The sequence below is a fragment of the Ursus americanus genome, chromosome 15 (assembly GCF_024610735.1).
Source record: "Ursus americanus isolate L20-20 chromosome 15, mUrsAme1.1.p, whole genome shotgun sequence".
Classification (NCBI taxonomy): domain Eukaryota; kingdom Metazoa; phylum Chordata; class Mammalia; order Carnivora; family Ursidae; genus Ursus; species Ursus americanus.
In genome coordinates this window covers 25,078,703-25,102,917 of record NC_142141.1, presented here as the reverse complement: position 1 = coordinate 25,102,917, position 24,215 = coordinate 25,078,703, and the positions used below count along the sequence as shown (strand labels likewise).

Sequence of the window (24,215 nt, the reverse complement as noted above, 5' to 3'; positions counted from 1 at the left end):
TCTGAAATCTCCAAATTTAGAAGAAATATGAAAATTGTCAACCACTCCTTCCTTAGGGGGTAAAAGCAACATTCGGGACCGGGGGCAGGTCAAGGCAAGGCGGTCACGTGGCAGGCGCTCGGGCCAATGGGGGGCCCCGGGAAGACTCAGTACCCGCCTCACCCCAACACCAGGCTCGCCTCTTCAGCTCATATAAGGTAAAAGGCAGAGGGGCCTCTGTGGCCAAGGAGCAGCAGGCAAGGGGCTAAGGGGAGGGGGGCCCCGTGCCAGCCGTTTAAAAATGCCCCGTGGCAGTGAGGGGTGCCAGAGGCCCGGTCAAGTTAGTTGAGAAGCAATGACACCCCCAACAATCCCCTAAATGGGCTGGCCCCCGTATCCAGGCTGCAAGGAGCCACACCTGGACCAGACCCTGGCAGAGGTAAGAACCAGTGGCAGACACGGGGTCTGTGAGTGGGGGGGCATCTCTGGCGTCCTCCCCTGGGGACGCTATAGCCAGGGGTCTGGTCCTTGCTCTCTTGCTAACCTGCTCTGTGCTTCCACCTTTCTGGGCCTCAGTTTCCCCATCTGTACAGGAGCTGGACTGGGTGATCTCTACGTGCCCATCCTGCCCTGACCTGCGGTGCTATTGGCCGGGTGGACTCCTGGTGGCTGTGGTTAAATGGCGGTGGGAGCAGAGGGAGTGGCGGGTGGTAATGTCCTGTCGGCCCCAGCTTCACTGCCATGCCCAAGTCTGGGCCCGTCTCTCTGGCTTCTCCAGAGACACTGCTTCTTCCTTGTTCTGTGAGGTTTGATTTCACAGCTCCAAGAGCCTGGGGCTCCTGGCAAGGAAAACTGTTTTCAAATAATGGTTTCAAGAAGCAAAGCTGGAGGCAAAGCTATGTCAGCTCAGGCTCCAGCAGACAGTCAGAGAGGCAGGAAGGCCAGGGAGCTGGCCGGGGGATGGGGACGTGGGCTCCAGCCCCAGCTCGGCCTCTCGCTGCCTGGCCCTGCGGCCTTGGGCAGGCACCCTACCCTCTCTGGGCCATCTGTACCATGAAACCATTGGACAACATGGTGTCCATGCAGGATGTGGCTTCTTGAGCCCTATTGGAGCCGAAAAGATGGCGGGTGTTGGGATATTCCCGTGGAGTCCCTGAGCTGAGTCTGCCCTTTGACCAGAGGTTTAGAGTCCAGGCAGATGGCTGAAGCCCATGGCAGCTCTCGGAGCTTGAGCCTCAAGTGACAGAAAGGAGCTAAAGGGTCTCTGACTACAGGCTTGGCCAGGGAAGGACCAGCCAGAGCCCACAGCCCTGAGGCCTCAGGATGAGCCTGGCCCCTCTGCAGCCTCTGGTGGGTCTGGATCAGGAGGGGCAGGGCCTCAGAGTGGGGGGGAAGATCGAACAGACAGCAGGGGTTTCAGGAGGGGTGACGCGGCGTGGTGGGGGCCTCGGAGGAAGGCAGGCGACGTGGGAGGTAGGGCTGTGCAGGGGTAGAGGCCTGGGAGCAGCACTGGAAGGCATGTAGGCAATATCGTTCTTGTGAATATGCTCTGGTCACATCTAGGGTCCAGAGTGGACACAGTCCTCCAGCACCAGCCCACCCAACACCCTCACCAGCCCCACCCGGATCCCATGAGGCCTGAGGCCATAATGGTCCGAAAGGAGACTCTGGAATCCAACTGCCTGGGTCCAGTTCTGGCTTGTTTACATACCAGAGAAGTGACCTTGGGCAAGTCACTTGCCATCCCTGAGCCTCAGCTTCCTCCTCTATAAAATGGGTCTGGTCTTGGTTCTAATGTCGCTTGGTTATCATGGAGAGTGAGGGACATAGGCACACAAGAGCAGGGTAAATGGGGCTGCTTTTACGTTACCACCAGGCCTTCCTCCACCTGAGGGGCAAACTGACCTCAGCTATGTTTAGAGAGAAGTGGGAATGAGACCCAGACAGGGAGCGCTCAGAGTTGCTAAAGAGAGAACAGGGTCTAGAAAGAGGCAGGAGGCATGAGTTCAAAGGTCAGAGGTTAAGGGGCACAGAGGAAGGATCAGCCTGAGATGCCTAAAAGGCTAGGTGAGGTCTCCTTTCCTGCATTTGTAGCACATTGTGTGGGCAGTGTGTCCCTCGGGGCGGTGTCTGAGCCGCTAGACACGCATCCACTGACAGGGAGTCCTGAGTGGGGCCCCAGAAATCTGCATTTCAAGCTCCCAGGAGAATTCGCACACATGTGGAGTTTTGAGAATGCTGGGCTGCCAAGCAGCCTGGGACCCTCGCAGACACAGCTGAAGCAACTGGGTCCACGAAAAGAGAGCGCTGCTGTAGGTCACACAGAGAGCTGATGACAGGGCTGGAACGGAACCAAAGATAGGAGAACACTTGCGATTGTTACTTTCTGGGCATTTCCAAAGGCCTTTACGTGAATTAATTCACTTAATCATCACAACAACCCTGTAATCATCATAGGTGTAATCATCATAGGTGTAATCACGATCCCCATTGTACAGATGAGGAAACTGAGGTGTAGAGGTTAACTGGCTTGCCTAAGGTCACACTTGTGCCAGCTGCCCCAGCTGCTCTGTCCCCGGGGCTCTCCCTCCCCCTGCCCTGCCCCCCGGCCACTGCACCCCGGAACTTCCTGCAGACCCTCCTACCCTCCAAGACCCTCATGAATATACATGGAGGATTTCCTGGGAGCCAGGTACCAGGCTGAATGGCCTGTGGTATCATTCAATCCTCCCAGGATTAACAAGAGGCAGGAATCAGCATCGTTCCCTTATCCCTAATTTATTGAGAAGGAAACCACTGGAGTTTACCCAAGGTCATGTGACTAGAACGTGGCAGAGGGGATTTGAACCCAAGTCCAAACAATTTGGAGTCTGCAACTCCAAAAGGTTTGCTCTTAGCCTGCCCATCACGGCCCCTCTGAGAGCAGTGATGAGGAACCCCACTTCAGACAGGAGACGAGGCTAAGGGGGTGACCTCACCAGAACTTGCACCCGAGTGTTCTAGTTAGTGTCAAAGCCACTGCTTTCCCTTCAACCCCGCTGCTGCCCCAGGATGGAAAGGACCTTGCTCGTCGTTGGTTCCTAAGAACCACACTGCAGCTCTTTAAGCAAAATCAGCCCTTACCCAGACTGGCCAGTTGTGGGGAATTGCTAGTACACGTAGCTCTGAGGAATAGAAAGTTCCAGGCCCAGAGCCACCACGGACTCTCGGGGTTGTATCTGATTCCCCACGTGAGCCTGGAGGAGCTAGGGAGATGGTCTCTGAGGTCCTCACCAATGGGCTACGCCTGGGCCCTGCCTCAACTGCAACTTTCCAAGTGAACGGTCCCCAGGGCTCAGGGCCATGGGGTCGTGCAAAGAACCGCGATAAAGGCTTTTCCTGATTGTTGTTACTATGACTACTTTTGTCCATGTCTCCCAGTGCCCAGGAGCCAGAGTTTCTCTGAAACTGGTACCTAGAGAGGGAGATCGCACATGCCTGTCAACTGGACAGGACAGTGCCAGTTTATTTTCCAAGGTGGCCACACCAGGTTACACTCCTACCAGCTGCATACGAGCAGCCCCCTCCTTGACTTCACTGAAAATTGTCAGATTTCTTGAAGTATGTATGTTAACACGTTTTATTTTGTCTCTATCAAATTTGTATAATAAAGAATGACAGGAGGGCGCCTGGCTGGCCCAGTCAGTAGAGCATGCAACCCTTGATCTCAGGGTCGTGAGTTGAAGCCCCAGGTTGGGCCTAGAGCTTACTAAACTAAAAGGAAGAAACAAAAACGCTGCTCACCACTGTCCACATGGGAATCTCGCAATGTGCCCTGCGTGCACCACGTTGCGGAGCGTGCCGAAGGCCCTGGAGCAGGAGCGGGCACTGCCCTGGCGGCCGCCCCCAGCCCGGCAGTAGGCAAGACGCGCCAAGCGGAGGCCGCCTGCCAGATCTGCAGGAATTCAGGGGAAAGAGCCCTCGGTGGCTGCCATCTCCTGACAGCCTGTCTATTCAGGCCCCACGGGGCTTCACCACTCACGCAAGAGCCCGCAGTGGCGGCCCCCTCCCCGCTTACAAAAGAGGCTTGTTGGCAGCCATGCTTCTCCACCAGAAACCTTCCGTCCGGGTCAGAACACGCCTTCCTGCACGGCGCAAGTCACCCGTTCTCATGGCCCGTGGGGACCGACTCATCCAGGCCCCTTTGCACTCAGATGAGGAAACCGAGGCCAACCCCGGAGCCAGGGCGCTTTCACAGGAGGGTGAAACTCTGCCCAGGGGAAGAGGGGCCCGGGCTGGCGGGCCAGGGGGCTGCCAGAGAGGGGCTAAGACGCAAGAGGCTGGTGGCTAAAGGTGCCGAGTGGCGGTCAGGTGGCCTGGGTTTGAATTCCAGCTGTTCCTCTAGCACCTGTGACATCAGGCTTGCTAAGAAATTGCGAAGTCTCATCAGGGTATTGAGTTGTCTGGATTGAACGGGTTAAGACTCCTGAGACCCTCAGAACAGGGACTGGCACACAGGAAGTGCTCGACGACAGCTAACTGCTAAAATGTGATAACAGGGGTCCCCCCTCATCCACAGGGGACACGTTTCGAGACCCCCAGCGGATGCCTGAAGCCACAGGTAGTGCTGAGCCCTACGTGTACTATGTTTTTCCCTATCCATGCAAACCGATGACAAGGTTTAATGTATGCATCCCAGTAAGAGGTTAACGATAACTAATAATATAATAGAACAATGATAGCAATCTACTGTGATAGAACTTATGTGAACGTGGTCTCTCTCTCAAAATACTCTCCTGTACTACGCTCATCCCTCCTTGAGATGCTGGGAGACAGGCAAAGTGTCTACGTCATCACGTCGGCACTGTGACATAGCGTTGGGCTACCATTGACTTTCTGAGGCTGCTTCAGAAAGTGGGTCATCTGCTTCTGGATGGCAGTCGACCATGAGTAACTGGAACTTCGGAGAAGCAGGGAGACTGCTATACTAAAGGCAGGCTCTTCGAGAAGCAAGGAGGCACCGTAGTGGGCTCCCACTCTTCTCTCCCCCGGGGGGATAAATGGCCCTTGTCCCCTCAAAAATAACAATTGCCGTATACCAAGTCTTCCCAAGGGCCGGGCCCTTTGCCCAGCACTCTCTGAGGTAAGCACCATCCCCTCTCTGGGGACCCAGAGGCTCAGAGAGGTTTAGTCATATGCCCAAAGTCACAGAGCTTGTAAGAGGCCAAGCCAGAGCTCAAACCCAGGTCTGGCTGACTCCAGAAGCCCTCCACTTACACTCCAGCACCACCCCAGTGAGTCTGTGAGCAAGAGTACTTCCAGTTCCTGCTGGCTGGTCTAAACGGCCCAACTCTTAGCATTTGGAAAGGGGACCATTGGAAGCCCAAAGGCACCTTCTTAATTAAGTGTTGTTATGGCAAGGGGATAGACAGAGCCCTTCCTCCTCACACTTGCTCAAAAATGCAAGCCTCAACCAAACAATCCTCCTTGCCAACGAGCACCCCTTCGTGTGAGCTGAGTACCCTTGGGGGCCCCATCAGTCCTGCGTGCCCCCGACCCAGCAGAGCCCATCAGAGATTTGAGGAGGGGGCAGTGAGCTAGACCAAGGCTGGAAGAAGCAGCCTCACCCCGGCTCCTTGTCAAGTGCCCATAACAGCCACAAGCCCAAGTCCCTCCTGAATGGCCCTCCTCTGCCTCAGGCCATGCTGCAAGGGAGACAGAAAAGCCCCAAACTGGGAAATACACTGGATCCTGTGAGCTTAACAGGAACACCGCTCAGCTGCCACTAGCTTCCACCCCATACCCTCCTCCTCCTCATTTGGGCAAACAGGGATGGGGGCAAAGGGTCCAGAGGGAGGCCGCCATCTCAGGATGGCATCCATAGTGCCCATGACACCGCCCCAGCTGGTCTACCAGGCTCGAAGGCCACTAGCCAGCCCACCTGGAGACTGCCAGGTCTCAAGCATGTGACCCAACAACCCCATTGAGTCCAAGGGTGTCGGCTGAGATAAGCTGGAACAAGATGGGAAGAAAGGGAAAGACTCAGGCTAAGACTCTGACCCCAGCTCTGTAGCCAACACGCTTGGGTAAGTTCCACTGTCCCTGTGGGCCCTTTGGGCTGTGATGGTCCATGATTTGGGATGGAAGGGAGATAGCTCAGGTCATCCCGCGTATGGTGGTGGCTGCCCGGACTCTCGGGGAGAGAAAATCTGGGGTAGAGGTGGTCAGAGCAGCAGGGGCAAGTTTTGGATAGACAGAAGAAAGCAGAAGGCTCTCTCGGTGGAGAGTTCTGCGTACGAAGGTATGGAGGCAGGACTAGAAGGACACTTTCAGAACAGCAAACAAGCCCGTTTGGCTGGAACAGAGAGTAGGCCTAACAGCTCGGTGAGATCTGAGGCTGGCAAAGTGGGGAAGGTTTGGTCATGGAGTGGCTTGAACAGCCTGAAACCAAAGCCCCATGGAGTGGTAGGAGTCCTTCTTGGTACCCGGCTCTGGGAGGGGGTCCCTGTCTTTTCTTAGCCTGTTTGACTCCTCAACTCCATACCACCAGGCCGAAAGCCCCAGTGCAGGCAAGAGACCTGGGGATTTGGACATTGGTGATTCTGAGATGTCTAATCATGGGACAGGAGACCTCAGAGTGGGGTCAGCAGGGGTAGGAAGGCCAAGGGCTGTAGTCACCGTCTGTAAACCTTGAAAGAGTTTTCTAGGGAACAGGAACGTATCCCTTCCAGCCCTCAAGGACAGAGCACACAGCTCCAGAGAGGCCGATGTCAGTGGGATATTAGGAAGGAGTGAGTCCCCAATAGCCTGTCCAAAGAGAGATGAGGTGATTGGGAAGCAGTGAGCTCCCCATCACCAGAGGTATGCAAGCTTAGCACAGACACTGTGGAGAGAAATCAAACGTTAGAGGAGTTTGGGCCTCACGGCCTTTCCCACCACCAGCCTGGCTCTTCACATCACAGCCCTAGCTGCCTTGGGACAATCCTGCGGGACTGAGCTCCCCTGCCGCCTGGATGTCAAATTCCCAGCTAGGCATGACATCAGTTCTGCCCTGACTTCACAAGGGCCCTCGAGGGACCCTCCTCCCTCCCACTTCCTTTCACCCCACTGCTGTTTTTTGCCCTTCCCAGGGAGCGCCAGGACTGACCAGGGAGACCTGGAGCCTGGTTATAAGACTAGGTCCCCAGGGAACACTCAGCCGATGGCCTTCCACCCCGGCAGGAATGAGACAGAGGGGGCCAGGGTCCCTGGGAGCTCTGTTCACACGCCCCAAAGAGTCTACATGGAAATTCCAGGAGGGTCACAGGGAAGCTTCCAATTTAGAACAAGATGCTTTATTTTTGTTCCCCCTTTCTTTCCTGTCCCTCCTCTCCCCCAGCAGTGGGTGGGGGTGTCGCAGGAGGCTGGAAGAGGAAAGCAAGCCTCCTCTGTGGGCTGAGTCACAGAAAGAATGAGTGTGGAGAGATGAGGTGTGGGCAGATGGGAGGGGGAACCACACAGGGGCTGAGGAGGTAGACGGCCATGTGGGAAAGAGGAGAGGGAAGGGCAGAGTCCAGGGGTCAGCCAGGCCTGGGCTGTGTCCTGGGCAGTGAGCATGAGACGCTCCCGGACCCTCATGACCAGAGCTCTGTGAGCTATGGATTCAGGCTGGGGTCAGAGAATCAGCCCAGGTTCTCAGAATAGACAGAAGATCTCAGGATTAGGGCTCCCAGGGACCTTGGGCACAGGGTCCCCACCTCAATGCATGATAAAGCTACGGAGCAGTACCTGACCCATCTCATTCACCCTGGTGATCCTGGCAGATGCTTAGTAATCATTCCTGATGTTGAATTTTAAACTCATTGAGTCATAATCCTGTTAGAGCTAAAAGGGACCTCCAAGAGCATCAGGTCCCCTCCTCATGTTATAGAGGCAAAACCTGGAGGCCAACGGCAGGGAGGGACTGCCAGAGTGGCTGCCCAGCCCTGGGCATCCTTCTTTTGGCCTCTTCCCTGCCTCTATCCAGAGATGGAAACTATGGTATGGTCCTTGAAGCCAAGGGAAGGGGACAGTGGAGAGGCAGGTGCCCCGCCGGGACTTAACTATCTCCAAGAAGGAGTCAAAAGATGGTGGTGTGTTTTGAGTTCTGGCTGCCCTGCCCAGGAAGGCCCTTTCCCTGGTCGGAGAGAATCCCCCAGATTGCTGGCTGCTGCAGACGGGAGGCCTCCTGCCGAGGAAAGAGCCCAAGGCTGGGAGGAGAAGCCCTTGGTTCTATTCTTGGCTCTGCCCCAACCCTTCGCATAACCTTGAGCATGACCATGAGCATGAGGCCTTTTCTAGCCTCAGTGTGTCCGGTGAGGGGGCCCCAGTCAGCTTAAACAGTCAGAGGATCCATCCACGATCTGCCTCCGTCTCCTGTGAGGCCTGGTCTCTCTCTGCCTTGGTCCATCTGAGCTTTGGCCTCAGCACAGGAAGTGGGCCAGGCCCAGGAAGGCACCAGTCGTCTGCAGGTTCCCCTCTGCCTGGGGGCTGCACATTCTGCGCCCGAGCTCTGCCGTCCAGCCTTGGAATTCCCAGAGAGGCAAAAAAGCGAAGAAGGACTTTAAGATTACCCCAGTGAGGGGATCTGAGACCAGAGAGGTTCAGCAGATCGCTCAAGGTCGCACAGCAAAACGGGGAAGTGGGTCTTGGGTCTCCTGATGCCCAGACCAGGGCTCTCTCCACTAACCACCGCCCTTTAGAATAACGGGCAAGGAAGCCATCCCCACGTAGGCCTGGGACCTATTTACCTTGACACCTCAAATGTCCACACAGGGAACCTACAGTCTCTTCCCCTCTCTCTGGGATACAGTTTCTTCTCAAAACAGGGAGATGGGGTGGACCAGATGTCTCTGTAAGCCCTTCCACCCCCATCCTGGCTCCGCCAGGACCCCAGAGCTCTCCAGCGTGGTCACCTCAGCCCTTGCTTCACAGAGGACGGAGCTACCCAGGCCAGAACATCCCACCAAATCAACCCCCCCCACACACACACACACTGTCCCACTCCAGACCCCAGGGCTGGGCTTTGTCCAGAACTACAGGCTCTGGCCCAGCTCCCCCTCTGAGGATCTGAATTATTCTTACCATAAAAGGGCAAGCGTGCCTCTCTCCCGTCCCTGCTGCCAGCCCCGCTGGGGGAAAGGCTGAGCTATTTTTAGAAAACTCAAGGGTTTGCTCCTGAACTCAAGATGGAGTTTGTCTGAGCCTGCAGCCCGGGCGCCCCTTCCCCATCTCCCTCGCCCACCTTCTCTCCCTCTTCCCCCCTCCTCACCCCTCACTTCCTCTTCCTCTTCCCTCACTTTCTTCCCCTCCCTGCCTCTCTCCCTCTTGCCTTCACTCTCGGTCAGTCTCTCCTCCTTTGTTCTCCCTCTCTCCTCTCACTTCCTCCCCCTCACTTCGCTCTTCTCCCCAGTCTCAGAGCCAGCTCCCCTCCCCCAATTCCCTCCTTCAGATCTTGCTTTGGGAGGATGGAGAAAGTAACACAGCTGCACCCCCATCCCCTTCTTAAACACTATTTACAACATAAATTCCAAACATCCGCCATCTGGTTCTAGGAAGGGCCAAAAGATATTTAGAAAAGGAAGTCATGATTATTCCATCTTCAAAGCCAAAGGAACTTAAAGGCCCCCTCTCTCCCGCCTTCCTCCCAGGGCCTCTTTGCTAAGATCTAACAGATTAGGATCCCTCAGTGAGTGGAAAGGGTCAGTCCTGGCTGGGCCTCGGACCGCATCACTTTGCATTGGTGGCTTCTCTTCTCCGCACCTCAGTTTCCCTATCTGAGCAACGGGTGCATGACTAGAATGCTTCCGGCACTAATGTCCCGAGACTTTGAGTCCGGCTGCAGAAAATCCAGCTGGTTCACGTCCCTGGGGCCTGCTAGGGGCTGAGCAGTACGGTGGGATGGGGGAAAGGGACTGAGAGGCAGCTGGAGGTGCCCCAACCTCACCCCTTGATGCTCCTTCTCCTCGTTCCATGGAGATCCATGCAGACCTTCCTTCACACTGACACGAACACCGAAGGGATGGCCTGGGGTCAAGCCATCTCCCCTATCTATCTGTCCATGGAGTCCAGACCCCTCCCCACCACATCACAGTGAGGCCCAGAGACCCAAGGCATTTGTCTACAATCACACAGCTTGTCTACAGGTGACCTGGTGTCTAGCCTGCTGCTCTGTCCATCCAACACATTCCAGAAGAAGCCAGCATTTATATTATCCAAAAAAGCATCACTCAGTCTCAGCAAACTGGGACCTGGAGGTCCCAGCTCTTTGCAAAGTGGACAGGACAGAAGGGAGAACTAATCCCTTTATCATGTTCCTTTGTGCTTTTTTTAAGCAGACAGCATGCAAGGGAGAAATACTGTGGACAAGAGGCATGATAACAACCAAAACGAGAAGTCTCCCTGCTTCTGAAGACATGCGGCCTTGCCAGGGCCCACACACTTACGCTTAACACTGAAAGATGCTTTCTCTGCTCACAACCGCCTTCCCATAAAAACGAACACAGGCCTGACAAAATGCCATGAGACACTGACCCAGGTTGTCACTCTGCCAAAATGGGGCCAGGAATAGTCCGGTCTCACAGGGGAGCTGTGGAAATGCGTGTTGGGCTGCCTGAAGCCAATCCTGAGCCTGACACTCACAGGCTGCCTGACCTTGAGGGAGTGCTGTAACCTCTGGGAGCCTCAGTTTCTTCATCTGTAAAATGGGAATGACAATGGTAGCTAACTCCTAAGTGATTGTGAGAAAGCCTCTGTATGAGAAAGTACTTGGCATGTGTGAAGCACATTGAAAGCTATTGTTATGATTACAGCATGTCCCAGTGTAAGTCACTACGTGGTGGCTATTGTCACTGTCACTGCGTGTCCCTGTTTGTGTTCTCACTGGAAGGTCAGGGTGTAGGAGAGGCATGGGGAATCTTTTGCTCCCCCTCCTGGAGCCTGAGCACCTCCAGGCAGGCCTGGTCTTCTGGGCCGGGCAGGTGGGGGGCCCTCTCCTCTCCCTGTCCTCCCTTTTTCCTCCATCACTCTCCATGCAGCCTCGAACTGCATTCCCAGGACCGGCTCAAAAGTCCCCAGCAGCAGCCTTCCCTGGGGAGGAAGTAGGGAGCGTGTGAGGCTAGTGAACTCAGCTGGGGTGTCAAGGGGGTGGAAGGGCGTCCTGGGAACAGAGGCCCAGAGAAGCCACGTAACAGAGGGGCCATGGAACGGGGCCCCACACGGTAGCTCCCACCCCAGCTTCCACATCTCTGGATGCCTCTCTGGACCTTTGCCCTCATCCTCCTGCTTCCCTTTCTCGCATGCCGATGCCTCGCTGTGGGTCCAGCTGTGGGCTCATAATGGAAATCACAGCCATTTATGTGGGCTCACTACGTGCCACCAACTGACCTTGCACTTGACTTCGACTTCAGCTGACCTTCACAGACAAGCTGAGGCCGGGGACCAAGTTCAGAGAGGTGAAGCCACCAGCTCTCCATCACACAGCTAGAAAGAGCTGGGGGTGAGATTCAGTGCAGGCCTCCCTGGCTCCGGGGCCAGTGTTCTCTGTTCTTTGCAAATGTATGGTGGAAACCCCAGGACCCTGGAGCCCAAGAAGAGCACAGGCTGTAGGACATGCACACGCACGAGCGAGCCAGGGAAGGGGAGCTGAGGGCGGGGAGGCCTGTCCAGACAGAACCGACCGTGGGCATGCGCTCATGTGCCTGCAGGGAGCCCCGACCTCAGCCCTCTCCCACTGCCGTGCCATCTGGCTCGCAGATGTGGCCCATTCCCAGGCCCTCGTGTTCCCTGGAAATGAGCAAGGCCAGCAGAGGGCACAGAGGCTTTTGCAATGACCCCAACGATGTGAGCTTCGTTTCGGGGTCATGCAGCCGGCCCGCCACTCTGGCTCAGGAGACAGCTGGATGGAGCATGAGCAGCCCTGGGGTCAAGTTCGCCTCGGGTTTCTGCCAGGGGACCATGAGCCTGGGCGCATCACAGAGCCACTCAGTTAAGCAGGGACATTAGTCCTACCTCTGGCAGTGGTTGTGAGCGTACTTTCAGTTATGGAAGGAAGCCCTTCGTAGGGTGAAAGCCTCGTGCAGCTGGAAGCCGTCACAGGTGGCCCCAGGGCCATCCCTTCGGCCTTGGCCACCGTGTTCACTGAAAGTTTTGACCTGCCCCTAACCGGCTCCTTTCTGATATATGAAGCGGAAGGTGGAGCCATTCGTCAGCGGGACCTCTGGAAAGCTTCCTTCCAGACCCCTTCTTCCACGATGGGCCTTAGTGTGCTGGGCAGGGCAGGGAAAGCGGCCCCGGGGAACTGCTTGCTACTCAGAAGGCTCCCTTTGAAAGCCAGGCAGGCAAAGCAGTGCAGTGGCTGCCTTGGGCCCAAGGAGCAGGCTCTTTAGGGCCTGGAAGATCCCAGCAGTCTCAGCCTGAGGCTTCTGAGGACCCCGCAGGAGGCCAGGCCCATCCTCAGGCTCTCGGAGCCTCCCTGGAAGCCAGGGTTCTGGCCACAGAGCCCCCCAGCATGCTTCTGAGAGGCGGTATCTCTGTTTCTTGCAGGCAAGGGTGCCGGCTGGTGGGAGCCACTCCTATGACCCTGACACTGGAGGAACAAGCACTCCAGAGAGGGCCCTCCTGAGGACCAGAGAGGAGGCCAGGCAGCAGGGGCCCTGAGAACAGAGCCGTGAGTGCCTCCCTCACCCTCACCTGGCTCCCACAACCCCTCCACAGCCCGACCCCTGCCACTGGAGGCTCAGGCAGGAGCCCTGCGCCTCAGGACGCACTCCCCATCCCAACCCTCAGAAGGACCGAGAAACCAGGTCTTGGGCATGGGAGGAGTTGAAGTAAGGCCCCTGCTGATGGAGGGGGTGCGGGCAATTCGGGGCAGCTAGGTGTGGGTTGTAAGTGGAAAGAAGTGGAGTCGAAGAAGGGAAAACCAGCCTGGAGGCAAAAATCCACCCCACCCCAGGCTCCCTATAAGCTAGCAAGGCAAAGCCTGTGTGCTACAGAGAATAACAGATTTGGGGGAACACTTGGAGAATGACAGCAATCTTTCCTGGGAAGGAGTAGACAGGGTCAGGCTCTAGGAACAGGCTGCACCTGGGGTTGGTAAGCCTTGTGATGACAGAACCAGCTCCGGGGGCTTAGAAATGGTCTGGGAGCTCAGGTGTGGGCCTGGGATGTGCCGCGCTTGGGCACACAGTGGGGCTCAAGAAACCGTAGCAGGTTTCCCCCCATCCGTCACTTTCTTCTTTTTTTTTTTTTTTAAAGATTTTATTTATTTATTTAACACAGATAGAGACAGCCAGCAAGAGAGGGAACACAAGCAGGGGGAGTGGGAGAGGAAGAAGCAGGCTCATAGCGGAGGAGCCTGATGTGGGGCTCGATCCCACAACACTGGGATCACGCCCTGAGCCGAAGGCAGACGCTTTAACTGCTGTGCCACCCAGGCGCCCCGACAGTCACTTTCTTCTACACTTGCCAGTTCCAGTTCCCTGTGTGTGGAGCAGGCAGGGTGAGGTATAGGCTCCATAAGACAGGTAGAGAAACTGAGGCACAAGGAAGTGAAGGAACTCACTCTCACAGACAGTCGCGGCACAGGGTTCTAGCACTAGATCTCATAAGGGTGGGAAGAGTAGACGAGGGTCTGATGGTGGGAGGAGGACGCAGGGCTCTGGCAAGAAGCTGACACTCCAGGACAGGTGACGAGGCCCAGGCCTGGCTTACATAATGCAGCACACCTGTTCACCCCTGCATGGCCCACACGTGCGAGCAAACGTGTGCTCCTGCACAGCGCGCACACCCGGCCGGAGCTCGCTAACCAATGAGTCTCCGAGCCTGGGTCTAAACAAATCGGATTAGGAGGGCTGCAGGCACCTTGTGTCCCCCCCTCCCCCCACACCGTCCAGCTCCGACACTGAGCAGGCCCACAGAGCTGCCAGCTGCGGTCTCTCGGCCACGCTGACAGTCCGTCCTCAGCCCCGGAGACCTGTCCCCGGGCCCCAGGAAGAGAGCCGGGCGTCTGAGAGGATGCCAGGATGATGGACGGGCTAGCTCAAGAGCACACAGGATGCCGGCGCTTGTGCGAGGCTCGTTTCTGAGCTGTTCCCAGCAACTCGCCCCCACCTCCCCTCCCGCAGCCTCTCCCACGATTGCTGCCGCCAGGGCCCAGAGCCCAGGCCCCGAGCAGATCCGCCCTCGTCCCTCAGTCCCACAGCTGGGCAAGCGAGAACTGCTCAGCTTGGGAGACAACGGCCTGGGGACGAGACACAGGCAGGCATCACACAGGGAAGAGGAACTTAGGAACAGAGAGACAATGCCAATTATAAAAGTGACAGCTCCATGCTTTCTCATCCATTGCTTTGCACAATCCGTAGAGTGGGCCTGGGAGTTGGGAAATGAGGCCCATAGCACAGATGGGACTACGGCAGTTTGCTATTGAGTGATTCCACAACTTCCCTTCCCTGAATCCCGAGTCTGCTCCAGCCCTGTGTGGGGTGCTGGGAGCACCTACACAGAACACCTCCTTGGGCACTGGGCACTGGGCACTGGGGCCTCCCTGGTCTTCCGGGGAGCAGTGCCGTAGACGCCTTTTCCATATGGCACACGTGAGCGGCTGAATAGTATCCCCGAGAGCAGCCTCAGCAATCAGCCCCTCAGAACACAGACCCCGAAGTCGGCCCCGAGTTCAAACCCTGCCCTGCTCCCTTTCTAGCTGGAGAGCTGTGGTCCAGCGGGCCTCCCCAAGCCTGTTTTCCCTTCTACGAAATGGAGGTACAAAAGCTCCCCTTTTGTGGGGTTGACTGTGAGGATTAATGACTATTTTCCAAACCCCCATTTGACACGGGGAGAAACAGAGGCGAGAGAGGGAAAGGGCTCGGCCAAGGTCACACAGTGAGTTAGGGAGGAAGTCGGGACCAGGTGGAGACCCCCCCGCCCCTCCCCCCAGTACAGATCCTCCCCACTGACTCCACCCCAAGTAGCCCAGAGGCCATGTCAGGCGGCCAGCCTATACAGGCGACTCTGGGGACATGTCCTGGGACCCACTCTCCACCTTCAGCCCTGCCCCGGCCTCTGCAGCACCAGAGTCCCAGGTGAGCAGCAGTGGCCCCCAGCCCTCAGTGGTGGTGGAGGGTGGGGGAGCGCAGTGACGGGCTCCCAGCCCAGAGCGGCCTGGCCATATAAGGGAAGGAGCCAGGGAGGCCTCCTCACTCAGGCCTGGCGAGAAAACCCAGACAGCCACTGTTTATTTTCTCCTTCCCAGCCTCCCGGAGCTTCCCAGGAAGACAGAGGTTCCCCCCGGCTGGGCTCCGCAATATTTCCTGAAGACAGTGGGGTGCAGGGAGGGGAAATTGGCCCATTCTCTGGGAGCAACCCCCAGACCGCCACCAGCCAGCACCAGGTAAGAATCTGCCCTATAGGAGTTCAAGGCCACCTGTTCAACCATCTCCTTTGACAGAGGGGAAATGGAGCCACAGAGAGGGGGAGCACCTGGGAGAAGGGACCACACCAGCTGGTGATAGAACTTGGGGCTCCCAAGTGACCCCCTGTCTCCCGACTGGGGTCCAAGAGTAAGAAGGAGCTTCTCGTGGGGCAAGGGAGTGCTACTGAACCCCTTCTCATTTGAAGGAAACCAGAGGTCAGGGCCAGCACTGTCTCCCTGCTGGGCAAGTAAGAAAAACTCAAGGGAAGAGTTCCCAGAGCCAGAGAGCCAAGAGGACACCCTTCCTGCATCTCTGCCCCTCCTTCCAGACCACCCCCTCCTCCTCCAGGAAGCCCTCCCAGCTTCCCCCTGGGATGGGAACCTCTTTGTCCTCTAAGACCTTGGCAGTCGTTTCTCAGGCTCTCTCTTGTGCCACTTGGGTCTGCCCCCTATTTACCTTGCCAGGGACGTTTTCCTTCCATCTCAGCCTGTCCTCCAGGGCAAGGATCCAGTCAGGTTCAGTCCCACCTCCCCTTGGCAGGTAGAAGACCCCTCGGTTTGCAGAATGTTCAGGTGAAATGATTAGACCCTGTCCCAAACCCAGAGGATTGGTAAAGTGGCTGGGGGAGGGGACACTCAGCACAGAGGTTAAAAGGAGGGCGCCAGGGGCCGACTGTTCTGAGGTAGGAACCCAACTTAGCTCCAACTCCATGGCCTTGGAAAATTCCCTTCCCACAGAGCCTTGGGGACACGAGAGGATTAGCATAACTAAAACAGTCAATAAATGACTGTTCTTATGACAGTCGGCATCACTGGATTTTTCTAGATACTAGGGAACAGAACGGCACAGCGTATAGCCAGAGGAGAGGGAGGCAAATAGGTTCCCTGGTCAAAGGCTGCTCTTCAAGGCCCTGTCCCTGCGTCAGAGTTTCTCCCACAGGAACGTGGGACTGCCTCCCATCTACTTTCCATCTCCATCCCCGGGAGAGGCACCACTTTTCCAATAAGATTTGGAGCCCAGAGGGGTGTGCTGAAAACAGCCCTCAACTCCCCTGCTTCAAGCCGGGCTGTGCCGGTGGAATCATCTCCTCCCATCTGGGTCCTCCACATGCAGGTGACAACATTGCCCTGCGGCCTCCTGAGCTGCACTGAAGGTTAGATGCCATGGGGCGCCGTTTCCCGAACCGTGGCCACTCAGATACCCCCTCTTGTGCTTCTCCCCTAATCTGCAAACAGTCCCAGTATCTCTACATTGAAGATGAGTCATTGCTACATTTGTACTGTCTGTGAAAACCCGTAACACTGCCCATCACGAGGAAATGAGGGTAAGAAGAAACGGAGCGAAAACGGAGCAGTGTTAATACACTTTCCCCTGGTCCTGGCTTGCAAGGCCCTGGGCCTGAGGCCGGAGAGAAGGAAGCAGGAGCTAGCAAAGTGTGGGAGACAGGAGAGCACCAGGCTTTCTCCCCTGTGGTAAACAGCACGCGGACAGGGAGTGACTCGGTCACTGTCTTCCACAGGCAGTGAGTGCTGAGGCCCCTGTAGGCCACAGAGCTGCTCCCTGCTCCAAAGGTGGTCTGGGGAAGGCTTCGGAGACAGTTGTGCACCAAGGAATGCAGGAGGCTAGCTTTATCAGCCTGGTTCCTGGTCCTGAAAGTTGACTTTGTTGGGACAACCCCTCACCCTGGCTGCTAACTGAAACCTCCAAGTGGGGCAGGCCGAGCATTTTCTCTCTCTTGTGGGGCTGGCGGGGGGGGGGCCATCCGAGAGTGGAGCAGACAGGCTGTGGGCTGTCCAGGACCCCCAAGGTGGGTCCCGACATTGGAATCCTTCCCCAGCCAAATGCAGTTTGGACAGAGTTCCTACGGGAGAATTCCACAGGCGTTTCTTTGGCTGGGAACACCGCAGGAGGGGGCTGTCCCATGCAGGAGGCTACGGGGACTGACCTGCCCCAAGTGGCACACCCGAGAGAGACACTCTTCGGATCAGGGCCAGATTTCGGATTTCTTTTTTCTTCCTTTTTTTTTTTTTTTAAGATTTTATTTATTTATTTGACAGAGAGAGACAGCCAGCGAGAGAGGGAACACTAGCAGGGGGAGTGGGAGAGGAAGAAGCAGGCTCCCAGTGGAGGAGCCTGATGTGGGGCTCGATCCCATAACGCAGGGATCACGCCCTGAGCTGAAGGCAGACGCTTAACGACTGAGCCACCCAGGTGCCCCAGATTTCGGATTTCTGAGAGAGGCATAAGAGACACTTCTTTTTAAGGAGGTTTTTGTTTTGTTTTGTTTTGTTTGCTTTCTTCCAGCCCTAAGGACAGGCTATCCCCCCCCCCCCTTAGGCCTTCAGATATCTCTGAAAGTATCTGCCATCCATTTCAAGGCCCCCGCAGGAGACATCCAGCAAAGCAGGAAGGTCCTCCGAGGGCGCCCTGAGAACTTGGCGGGGCGGGAGGGGCAGGAGGAGCTCTGCCTGCTTGCTCAGAGAGCTTCCCACCCAAGCCAGGTCTCAAGAGGAAAATGAATTATCTACACGGGTCATTCAATCACCCACCAAATGGCATTCCCTGGAGCCCATTGCCATGTACAGAGGCCGGCAAGGCCCAAGGACACCCCCAAATTAACAAATGTAGGCACTCTCTCCAGGGAACTGCATACTAGCCCAGTCAGACCCAGATGCAAATAGCTCTGACACTGGAGAGAATGAGACTGAGGAAAATAATTCAGCCGTTGGAGCAATGCTTATAGAGCGGCTACACTGCCGGAAGCTGCTTTCAGGGGTGAGCACAGCCAGCCGGGTCCCTTCCCTCACGGATGGGCTGTGCAGCTCACAGATGTGGTACAGGATTAGAAAGAGGGCACAGCATGCGTGAGGACGTGGACCGGGGTGTCCTCGTGTCTAAGGAAGTCGAGGAGGGCTTCCCAGAAAAGGTGGCCTTCTGAGTGGGCACTAAGCCCACCAAGAGGAGCCGGTTAGGGGGCGTGAGGGGGAGCAGCTCAGCCCCCGAGAACCCGGAAGTGGTGGGCACGGGAGAAGAGGGAGACGCATCATGGTCTTTGGTGAGGGTTTCAGAAATGAGCTGGAAGGAGGGGAGCACTTTCAGGATCTTATGCATGGAAGAGATATGACCATATTTACATTTGGAAAATCACTCTGGAAGGATGTCTGGGAAGGATGGACGGGAAGTCGGGGGTGTGGGGGGTGGAGTGGAAGCAGGGACACCAGGTAGGAGGCCAAGGCTAACGTGTGATAGTGTAAACTATCGAGTACCATGAACGTGCTGTTTGGCTCGAGCATACAGAGCACGAAGGGGGCACGGGGTCCCCATATCAGATGAGTCCATTTATTGGAATGTCTAGGATCGGCCGCTCTCGAGACAGAAGGCGGTCCGCCCAGAGCGGGGTGCATGGGAGATGGGAGGGGCTGAGCGATAAGAGGGCCCTCCCTGGGGTGACGAAGTGTTCTAAAATTGATCGCGACAGTGCTTGTTCAACTCGGTGAAAGGATTAAAAACCATTTCGTGGTACACTTTAAGTGAGGGGGGGATCCCATCTCCATAAGGCTGGTTTTTAACAGAAGAGCAGGACAGGCAGGTGGAGGGTGGGTCGCAGAGGGCCGGGGGGCCAGGCGGGGCCGGGAGGGAGGCACGGCGGGGCCGTTGGAGCAGTCTGGGGGGGACGGCCGCGCGGGGGGGCCGCGGCCCGCTGACGCCCGCTCTCCTGCCTCGGGTGGAACGGGGCAGCAGCTCCGCCGCGCCCTGTCTCCCAGCCTGAGGTGCAGTGCTGCATCTCTGGTCAGCTGGGAGTCTGAGATGAAGCACTGTAGCTCAGGAAGGGGGAAGCTCTTCTGCAGCGCCCCCCCATGCGGCCTGGACGCGGTAAGTGGTGGCGGGGGCTGGGGGACACCAGGAAGGACGGGAGCCTTTCCAGTCTCCGTGGGGCCGGCTGCTGGTGCCGAGGCAGCGTCTGGACTCAAGTCCTACCCGTGCCACGATCGGCTTCATGCTTCTGGCCGAATCCTGACTCCTCCGTGCACCCCGGTTGGCCCATCTGTAACTGAGGTGTCGGGCATTCGGTGGCGGCCGGTACCGGACACCCTGCCCCTGCTTTCTCTTTCTGAGCCCATGGCGGACGCTGCCCATCAGTCAGGCCATGCTTTCTTGAAGGGTTCAGATGCACCTTCGGATCCCTTCTCAACACTAAATCCTGGAGAGCTACTGTTAATGATTCAGAGCTGAAACCCCACCGTCATTTGTGGATTGGATAATTCCTAAAAAGCCCTTGCATCCCTAAGGACAAAAGTCCTGAACTTTGAGTTAGGCTCCTCGTGCATTGGGTGCCTAACCTTGCCTTGGCTCCAGGCTACTGCCTGAACCAATCCAGGCATGACACAAATGTCCGGCCTCAGAGGCTTCAGGCAAGCAAGAAACAGCAGAGAATCACCAGCTAAGCATAGTCCTCTTTAACGTCCCGACAAGCTTGGAAGGTGGCCAGTGTTCTTGACCCATTTTACAGATGGGAAGACTGAGGCTCAGTTAAACAATTCCCCCACAGCCAAGCAATGGTTGTGTCAGCCAGGATTGTAGTCTAATCAGTCTCCTTTCGGGTTTGTGATCTCACCCAGTCCAGGGCATGTGATTTTAGAACCGGGGGGTGGGGGAGCAGGAGGAGAGTATAGTAAATAAATCTGGTCTTCTCCTTTCATCTTGGGTCACTTTTCACAAAGACAGACGTAGAGAGTTTCCACTAATCCCACGGACTACCTTACTCCTATCCCTCCTCCCAGTCTGTATCTGTCGCACCTTACCCGGGAAGTCCTCTTCTCTCCCATTTGACAGTTGAGGAAAGCTGAGGCTACGGGGCTTGCTGGCGATCCCCAGGGAGGAAGTTGCCTTGAAGCAGATCTGCCCAGGGTTTAGACTCAAACCCTCCCTCTGGCTGGAGACTCAGGAACACACACAGCCCCAGCCGTCACGGGGGCGGGGGGCGCTGGGATGCCACCAGATGGTTTCTGGTCAACAACGCGGCCTTTGACTACAGGAAAGGTACTTTCCAGGGCACTTGAAGTTCCAGTCACTGCTCCTGCTGGAGCAATCAGCCAGTTCTGCGATCCGTGGCGTCCACACTGACTCCTGCAGACGGGGCTGGATGCCGAAGAAGACTCTCGCCAGTCCTTAGGGACGTGGCAGGGCCTTGGTGCTGAAGGCCCCTCTCTCACCTTGTCCTCACGGTCCAGTTTTCCCAGGAATCCCTTAGATGCTAAGATGGGGATTCCTGGAAATACTGTTCTTGAGGTCATGGTTTAGCGGCTGGACTCACCTCCCCCCCACCCAGAGCTGTCCCCGTGGGACCTCAGCTCACGCTCAGGATGAGGCCCAAGTAGAAGGCCATGCGCTGGAGGTAAGAGGGCTTGCACACGGGGTTCTTGACCTTGAAGCTGCTTTTACTTTCCATTTTGTCCATTTCGTAACGTTCCTATGAGGCTGGACCTGGGAACCTCACCACGGCTGTACTCTTGGGAAATTTGTCCAGGCACTCAGCTGAGGAGTGGTTGAGCCAGGTCACCATAAAGTATGTGCTTCTTCCTGTCCCCACCCCTGCCCCTTACCCTACTTCCTAGCACGCCATGTGGTGTGGGGCACAATATGGTGTCTACGTTATTGATAAACTAATAAACGCACATGAGTATACTTTAGTAGTGTATTCAATCAGCTAGGTAAACTAAAAACCGTTAAGTCTTAGTTCAATTTGCAATGCAACCACAGAAAAATGAAAACTTCTTTCATCAAAGCCCAGAAGACAACAAAAGCTCGGAGCGCCCTCTTGTGGTGGTACCTGCCTCTACTTCCTTCCAGGAGCGCCAGGTCTCTGACACACGCAACACGTGCCCCGACATTCCTTTTGCCCCAATCACCTTGCGTTAGCCCGCCCACCATCTCATTACCTATGATGCCTCCAGCACTTAGAGTTTAGTCCTAAGTCTATAGCCAGCCTGGCTTCGGCCTCAAATTTCTCAGTGTGGTTAGGCTGAGAGGTGAAGTGACCAGCCCAAGGTCACGCAGGCAGCTAAAGGCAGAACTAGATTTGATTCCAAGTTCAGGGGCCTGTGGCAATTCCTCAGCCAAAAGCAAAAACTACAAAAAGAAAGAAAAAGAAGACTGTCTGAATAGACACAGGGAATGCTGATGACCCAATGCCACAGACCCAAGGTGGTCCCGCTGCCCTAGAACTTTTGGCAGACTCTTCCTAGTGCTTTTCATGGAGTTGGTAGGGACGGTGGGTGCCATGGCCCCAGAATCCTCACCTGCGGGTCGGTCCCGTACTCCCAGGGACCAGATGGCTCTCACATGGTGCTCCAGCTCTCTTCCTAGCAGACAGTATTGAGGACATTTAAGATGGATGAGATCCCCTCCTCCTCCTATACAGAGTGGAGCCGGCCAGACCACAGAGATAGCGGACTTGCTCCTATTAAATAATAATTAATAATTAATAATAATGGCATCCAATCATTGACTATTTACAATTTGCCAGGCACCGTGCTAGACACTTCCCAGGCATTGTCTCATTCAGTCCTCAGTACAACCCAGTGAGGTAGGTTCTATCATTGTCTCCATTTCACAGACGAGGAAGCCAAGGCTCAGAGAGGTTAAGAGGCTTGCAAGGTCACCCACCTAATAATAAGCTGGGATCACATCAAGTCTGTGTTTATGCTTTTAACCTGCCTTTGCACCCTCCCTCCCGTGGGCCAGGCCTACCGGGCAGGCGGTCTCCCTGGGGCTTCCTCTGGGGAAGAGGGTAAAACAATCCTTCAGTGAGACCCAAGTGGTCCATCCTGTGCTCTGTGATTCTAATAAAGTGCTGGACCTTTGACTTGTGTCCTGTTTCTTCCTGGGCACATGGGGGCAGAGGGAGGGGGAGAAGGCAGGGGAAGAAACTGACAGCCTGTTTTAGTTTGTTGGGCTGCCACAGCAATGTCGGACAGACTGGGGGGCTTAAACAAGAGAATTTTATTTTCTCAGAGGTCTGGAGGCTAGAAGTCTAAAATCAAGGTGTTGGCAAGGTTGGTTTCTCCCGGGGCCTCCCTCTCCGGCTTGTAGACGGCTGTGTTCTCACTATGTCTTCACTCTGCATGTGTCTGTACCCTCATTTCCTCTTGTGAGCCGGTCCTATTGGATCAGGGACCACCCAATGACCTCGTATAAGCTTAATTACCTCTGTAAAGACTCTCTCTCCAAATACAAGCACACTCTGAGTTACTGGGGGTTAGGGTTGCAACATGAATTGGGTGAGGGAGGACACAGTTCAGCCCAGAACAAAACCCCCGCTGAGACAATCCCCAGATGCCTTCCCTTTGTCAGCCACGTCCAGAGGCCAGTATAGATACCAACCAGGACCCACTTCGGGGCAGTCAGAAGCCCCAGGAAGCTTCCATGCCACGCCCAGGAACACTCAGCTATGGAGGGTTAGGGATGGAAAGAGTCCCTCGAGGTAAGATCCATTGGGGTGGGACCAAGGCACGAGCCGAGGAGACTAGCCACATGACGACCTCTCCCCTTCAGTCCCAAAGGTGTGACTGACTGGGTCAAATAGGAAATCACACCTCACACAGGCGTAGGGTTCAGAGTGAACTTGGGACTTCCGCTGTACCACGGGCATCATGGCCAACACTTGGGGTCATTGGAAATACAATTGCTTCCCCTCTAGCATGACCCTCCAAGCTCTGCTACATTTTGAGGGGGGAAAAATCCAACCACCTGACAAACAACCACTTACCTAACAATTCCCAGATGCACAAGGCCTCCCCACGTCTCTCCTTTGCACCCTGGCACAGGTGCTCCTCTTCCGAGGAGCCGGACGTCCCTGTGGCCGCCTGGGAGCCGCAGGGAGGGAGTGGGAGAGGCAGGCGGAGGGCGAGCCCCTGTCGCTGTGCACTCCACTCCACCCATCCCTACCATACACCGCCGCCCCCAGTTTTCACTTTTGAAACAGGGCCCAGTCAGAAGCTCACTGGCCTTGTCCTTGCAGTGGTTCCTTCTAGAACTCCCACTGCACACCCTGGGAACTTATCGCCAGCTGAGCTGGGCCTTCCTGACAGGGTCCCACACCGCAGACTGAGGTGGCCGGGTGCTGGCGGCGGGCAGGAGTAACAGCAGCTGTCCCACAGAAGGAGGACCCTCGTTATTCATCTCGGCGCAGCGCCCCCAGCCTTCGCTGCGCGGCCACGTGCGGGCATCCGGCGCTGGGGCTCCGGCAGCCAACGAGGCAACCAGAGGACTCCCGCGTTGTGAGGACAGACTCCCCCACACACGTAATTACGAGATCCTGCGCTCCCCTGCACAAGTTCAGCGCTGAGACCGCTTCTGAACACAGCCCGCCAGCAGCGAGAGTTTTCGACACATCCCTAAATGCCACAGGCCTCCGTCCTGGGACGAGAAGGAACTGGCACCCCCGGTGACAAGTCCAGCGATACATCCCAAGGACTACAGGCGCAGGCTCTTCCGGCAGGAGAGTCTACACCTCCTTTTACTGCTGGGAAGCCTGGACCTGGAGCAGTGGCTAAGGGGGCGTGACTGGGGCAAGGGAGGAACGGTGCCCCCTTGTGGCCTACCCTGGAAAAACAGGCCTCCTTGCTTAGAAGGGCTTCCCATTATTATTTATTATCAATGACCATTAGCTGACACATTTACGTAGGATTTTGCATTTCACAATGTACTTTCCATCCCATGACCTCATTTGATGCTTGCAATGAGGTGCATGTTGTCATCTTACTTTTACAGAGGCCCAAAGAGTTTAAGCAATACTCATTAAAATAGTACTACTACTACTACTAATAAAAA

The 24,215-nt window shown here is 56.0% G+C and overlaps 1 long non-coding RNA gene across 1 annotated transcript; it reads left to right on the top strand.

The window, feature by feature from the left end:
• Positions 1-205: 205 nt before the first annotated feature.
• On the top strand, positions 206-22,248 carry LOC123803664 (uncharacterized). Its single transcript, XR_006782933.2, has 3 exons — positions 206-418; positions 12,520-12,643; positions 15,224-22,248. It is a non-coding gene; the product is annotated as an uncharacterized LOC123803664 (long non-coding RNA).
• Positions 22,249-24,215: the final 1,967 nt, after the last annotated feature.